Here is a 6,000-nt window from a genome sequence, read left to right on the forward strand (position 1 = left end):
TCATACAAAAGAAGTGCAGGAACCTTTTTTGGAGTCACAGCAATTAGAATGGGACCATTGGAAGATATTGGTTGGGATGTGAAGTCTCAGGCCTTACCCTCAGTTCACATCTGTGCGGGTGGTGCCGCTGCGGGACCCGCACAAATGCCTGCAGTGGCACCACCCACACAAAGGAATGCAGGACCCGCAATGGTTTTCTTTTGTTTTGCATGCTGGTCTCGTATCGAATATGAAAAGGTTACTAAAGTTACGAAAATTCTCGTACAACAGAATACAACTTTGGAAGTGATGTCATGTGTTGTCTTGTATGGTATTCTATTGTAATGTATCCTTTTGTTTCTAAGCATGCATGTTCTTGCTCTTTCAGTTTGTTTCAGATGAATACTGTACTGATTAAAAGGAAAAATCGTACAATCTGGTATAGGGATGCACCAAAATTTCGGCCACTGAAACACATTGGCCGAAAATGTAGCCGATACAGGGGACTGTGTGTACTGCAGATGTGAGGGGGGAAGAGAAAGTCAGAAGAGGAGCAGTCTATACAGTGACAACCAGTGAGGGGGAACCCAACAAGCAGCTTGTTCAGTCTTAAAGTAGAATTCCAGCTTTAATTGACCCAACCAAACTATTTAAAGCGACATTAACCACATGTGGTCCACACAATGTTGCTTTACTGCTACGGTGAGGCAACGATGCACTGGATCACATACATATACGTGATCCAGAACTTTCGGGTAGGGGGTGCACATTGTCATTTGTTCCAGCACAAGCCATTCAGCAGGTCCTAGCCAATGATTTACGCCGGGACCCACTGATCAGCTGAGCAAATGACAGGAGAGTGCCCTGTGTTAGTAAACAGCACAGGGTTCTCTACAGACAGCAGTGATGTGCCAATTTTTTCTCTCTGCAAAGCAGGGAGTAAAAACCGGCACATCACTCAGTAAATGCAGAACATACTACACAAGTTACACATTGTTTGCTGCACAATTAACCCTTAAATGTAACCCATTCCAAGCCAGTGTCATTAGTACAGTGACAGTGTATATTGTTAGCACTGATCCCTGTATTAGTATGACAGGAGAGGTCATTGTCATTTAGTCAGATCGCCAGCACACTATAAGTCGCTGATCACCGCCATTACTAGTATATAAATTCCAGTATATATCCCATAGTTTGATTGGTTTATGTGAAAAGTTATACAGACACTTATTGAGGTTTTTTTTTTTTTTTTTTATACCAAAGACATGGAGCAGAATACATTTTGGCCTAAATTTATGAAGGTTAGATTGATTCTAAGGGCTTTGTGTGTTCTATGCATGAAGGTAAAAATCCTGGAGTGTGCAGGTACCACTATACTTACCTGAGCCCGATCCAGCAATGTGCATGAGAGCCATGGCTCTCCCGGGTCTCTCCCTCCTCACTGGCTGAGACACAGCAGTGGGAACCATTGGTTCCACTGCTGTCAATCACAGAGGAGAGAGTAGGGGGCAAGTCACGCTCTGTGTGTCTCATAAACACACAGAGGCATTTCTGCAGCGAGCAGCTTACTCTGAGGGACACTCAGAGGGGGGGGATCCAAGAGTGCCAGAGGGGGAACCAAGAAGAGAAGAATCAGAGCTGCTCTGTGCAAAACCATTACACAGAGCAGGCACGTATAACATGTTTGTTAATAAAAAAAAAAAGTGAACTTTTAGTGTCACTTGAAAGTTGGAATTCTACTTTTAAGATGGGCCTAGACATGTGTCTAAATCAACTACTCCTCTGAAGGGCGATTTGTGTTCAGATCTCTTTTCAGAGGTGATCAACAGGCAGTGAGGAGGTGATGTAATTCCTCCTCATAGTACGTTTTAACCCTAATTTTTCCAACCAATGAGCTGTAATAATGTACATTGTACATTAGTTGAAGGGCGTTAGAGGCGCTTCCCCATTCACTTAAATAGGTTACGTTTGTGACACATTGGGCATGACAACACTCCTGTCTGCTGCCATTTGCAGCTAATCAGTTGGTGTCCAAAGCATGCAAATATGTGGCCTCTCCAGGGCCCTGCTTTAGTGCTGCATATTTGCATACCCAATGTAAACAAAGGATGTGCTGAGAGCTTGTGCAATGCGCGCCCATAAAACTGTGGTTAGGGGCTTTCTGATCATATGAGCGTCCCGCCTACTTTAGAGGGCTGGGAGGCACCAGCACCGAAGGGAGTGGGATATAAAAACACAGCTCAGTGGCACATTTTTACCAACCCTCTCATCCCCCAGCTGCACATCTAAACTTAGCCTAAAGCTTCCTGCAGGATCCCTATTGAATCTAGAAATGATTGCAGCAGATGCCTAACTACAGGGACCACTGCTACCCTCTGGGTCCCATACCAAACAACTGACCTGCTGCATAGTGAACACGTGGGAGGGGAAGGGGGATTTTGCTAGCTTGGCCCGGGCACCATTCATAGGACACCTTTCATTTTTCTCAGTAAATGCAAAGTGCTCTCTGATTGGATGAGGGGGAGATTATGACATCACTGCCCACCTCATCCAATCAAGACAACATTTTGCATTCACTGAGAAAAATCAAAGGGGGTCTGTAGAGTGTGTCTGTGTTCAGTGAGCAAGCGACCCCCCTCCACTGTGCAGCCGCTGGGCACAGGACCTGGAAGGCCTCTGTCGTAGAGCCAGTGTACTACTGTAGTAGCTGGACCCGTGTAACTGCTAGAAAATACATTCCTGACATCAGCTTAAAACATATCCATGTAATAGGCCTCCTCCAGGCAGTTGTCACCCACACACAGCCAGCCCACGTGACTGTCACCCACACGCAACCCATATTACACGAAGATCCGGACACATACCTCAACTCCCCAGTCCGCTAGAAACAACACACCGCTAGTTCCGGGTTCACTGCCGCCTCTGAGCCCTGATTGGCCGGTTCGCGCACACCCCTCTCGCGCTGCCTTATGGTTCTTGTAGTCCAACTCCCCCTGAAGCGCTAAGGGAAGCGGCGATCAGAGGACTACACTCCCCAGAAGCCCTTACGCGCCGCAATCCTGAACACAGCCCGGACAAGGGGGCGGAGCGGGCGGGAGGATTTGAATGTTCCGGGCGGTGCTGGAAAGGCAGTGCTCAGCGTAACGAAGATTCTCTGCCGTGCCATGCTCCGTATTGATCGCCAGGCCCCATTGTGTACTCATCAATACCAATCACGTGATCACATCTGCTTACAACCAATATATTGCTCAGAAGGTTCACGCTGTGCGATATATACACTCTGTATATACACTATATTGCCCAAAGTATTGGTCGGCCTGCCTTTCCCGAACATGGACTTTAATGGCCTCCCAGTCTTAGTCCGTAGGGTTCAATATTGAGTTGGCCCACCCTTTGCAGCTATAACAGCTTCAGCTCTTCTGGGAAGGCCGTCCACAAGGTTTAGGAGGGTGTCTATGGGAAGGTTTAACCATATTTCCAGAAGCGCATTTGTGAGGTCAGGCACTGATGTCGGACGAGAAGGCCTGGCTCACAGTCTACACTCTAATTCACCCCAAAGGTGTTCTGTCAGGTTGAGGTCAGGACTCTGTGCAGGCCAGTCAAGTTCCTCCACCGAAAACTCACTTATCCATGTGTTTATGGACCTTGCTTTGTGCAGTCATGTTGGAACAGGAAGGGGCCATCCCCAAACTCTTCCCACAAAGTTGGGAGCATGAAATTGTCCAAAATGTTTTGGTATGCTGATGCCTTCAGAGTTCCCTTCACCGGAACTAGGGGGCCAAGCCCAACCCCTGAAAAACAGCCCCACACCATAATCCCCCCTCCACCAAACTTTATACTTGGCACAATGCAGTCAGGCAAGTACTGCTCTCCTGGCAACTGCCAAACCCAGACATGTCCATCCGATTGCTAGACAGAGAAGTGTGATTCCTCACTCTAGAGTGCAAGTGTATAATACAAACACACATGTTCCTGCGCTAAAAATGGCTGTGTGTATAACTGGGTGCTGCAGCGACCGTCGACTGGAACCGAACAGAATCAGCAAGGGAGAATGTCACCAGCACACCGAGGATCACCAGCATGGGGCAAAAAGTTTTAATGAACGATCACTTAGTCACAACAAGGCAACGTTTCAGAGTCTCACAGGACCCCTTCATCAGGCATGTGATGAAGAGCTGAGAAAACCCCTAACCAAAAAAGCTAATGGGGCTTTGAAGGTACCACATCATAACACTGGAAATATAGTAAACACGTATAGGCAATAGATAACATTGAACACCTTTTATTAGGTTAAAAAACCATCACATGCCTGATGAAGGGGTCCTGCGAGACTCCGAAACGTTGCCTTGCTGTAACTGTGTGATCGTTCATTAAAACGCTTGGACCCATATTGGTGTTACTCGGTGTGCTGGTGACATTCTCCTTTTGTCACCCCAGAGAACACGTCTCCCCTGCTCTAGAGTCCACCAGTGGTGCCGTGCTTTACACCACGGCATCCAACGCTTTGCATTGCACTTGGTGATGTAAGGCCTGGATGCAGCTGCTCAGCCATGGAAACCCATTCCATGAAGCTCTCTACACACTGTTGTGCTAATCTGAAGGCCACACCAAGTTTGGAGGTCCCAGTTGCTTCCACTTTGGTATAATACCACTAACCACGATTATCTCAGCCATCCAATCACTTTTCTCTTTAACCCCTTTCACCTCCTTCCTGCACAGGCCAATTCTGCACTTTGAATGACAATTGCGCGGTCATGCAACATTGTACCCAAACAAACTTTTTATCATGTTTTTTAGACAGAGCTTTCTTATGGTGGTATTTAATCACCATTGGGGGGTTTTATTTTTTGCTAAACAAATAAAAAAAATACCAAAAATTTTGAAGAAAAAAAAAGTTTTTCTTAGTTTCTGTTATAAAGTTTTGTAAATAAGTGATTTATTTTCCTTCACTGATGGGCACTGATAGGCTGCACTGAGGGGCACTAATGAGGTAACACTGATACACTGCACTTATATTTGGCACTGATGAGATGATACTGATGGGCACTGATAGGCTGCAGTGATATTTTGCAATCATAGGTGACACTGATGGGCAATTAATGGGCTGCACTGATGGGAACTGATGGTTAATACCTACAGTCTTGAAGTGGAGTATCCCCCCACCCCCTCCCAAAAAAAATACTGTAGCAGCTGGCTTTTAATATAAAGACACTTACCTGTCCAGTGATTCAGCGGTGTCCTCACCCTGAGCTGACTTTTCAATTGGGTGCTGGCGCCACAATCTTGACTAAGGGAAACTGGCGGTGAAGCCTTGCAGCTTCTTTAGCTGATCTCCTAATGTGTGAACTGCGTTGTGCTTTGTGAATGGCCTGCAGTCTTCTGGGACCTGTAATCTGTTCTAGAGGGCTGCGGGGGAAGGAAGGGCACCAAACTGTTAAAACCAGGTACCTGCTCCCTCCTATAAGGTGCCAAATGTGGCAGTGGGGGGAGACAGGTAAGCTGAGCTTCCACATTTGGGTGGCACTCCGCTTTAAAGCTGAAATCCATGCACAAAAGTGTAATTGCAATATCTTCTTTAAGGTCTGGTTCACATTGTTCACAGCAACACAGGTTGCTGTTGATGCATTTTTCCAGTGTGTGTTTTGTGTGTTTTTTCACATTCGTTTTTCATTTCAATGATGTTTATTCATTTTATCTTAGAAAAGAAGGAGTTACAAGCCAGTCCAGAAAATTATACATCCATTTTCCACAAACAGCAACCCATCTGGGCTGATACAAGCAATGCACAATATACAATATTCCATTCACATGCATTTTTAATGCATTTTTTATTCCTTTTGTATTTTTGAGAGGTGTTTATTGTTTTGCGGGAGAAACACAGCAGAAACACATAAAAAATGCAAGCACCACATTTTTGATGCATTTCTGCTGTGTTTCCATCGAAATCTCTGGAACCAAAAACACAACCTGCAGCGGCAAAAAAAAGACCCTTTCTAAAATACACACTGGTGGAAAACGCAG

The 6,000-nt window shown here is 45.8% G+C and overlaps 1 protein-coding gene across 2 annotated transcripts in view; it reads right to left on the reverse strand.

The window, feature by feature from the left end:
- CENPQ (centromere protein Q) overlaps nt 1–2,915 on the reverse strand; it is a 38,149-nt gene extending 35,234 nt beyond the window's left edge. The window contains exon 1 of one of the 2 annotated variants that reach the window (XM_089683667.1): nt 2,844–2,915. The gene's annotated coding sequence lies outside the window, so the exon portion shown is untranslated. The remainder of the gene's footprint in view (nt 1–2,843) is intronic. The other variant, XM_089683668.1, reaches the window with a different exon arrangement.
- Nucleotides 2,916–6,000: the final 3,085 nt, after the last annotated feature.

This window comes from Staurois parvus, unplaced genomic scaffold (assembly GCF_062004578.1).
Source record: "Staurois parvus isolate SC_StPar_1 unplaced genomic scaffold, SC_StPar_1.0 ptg000320l, whole genome shotgun sequence".
In the NCBI taxonomy this organism is placed as follows: Eukaryota; Metazoa; Chordata; class Amphibia; order Anura; family Ranidae; genus Staurois; species Staurois parvus.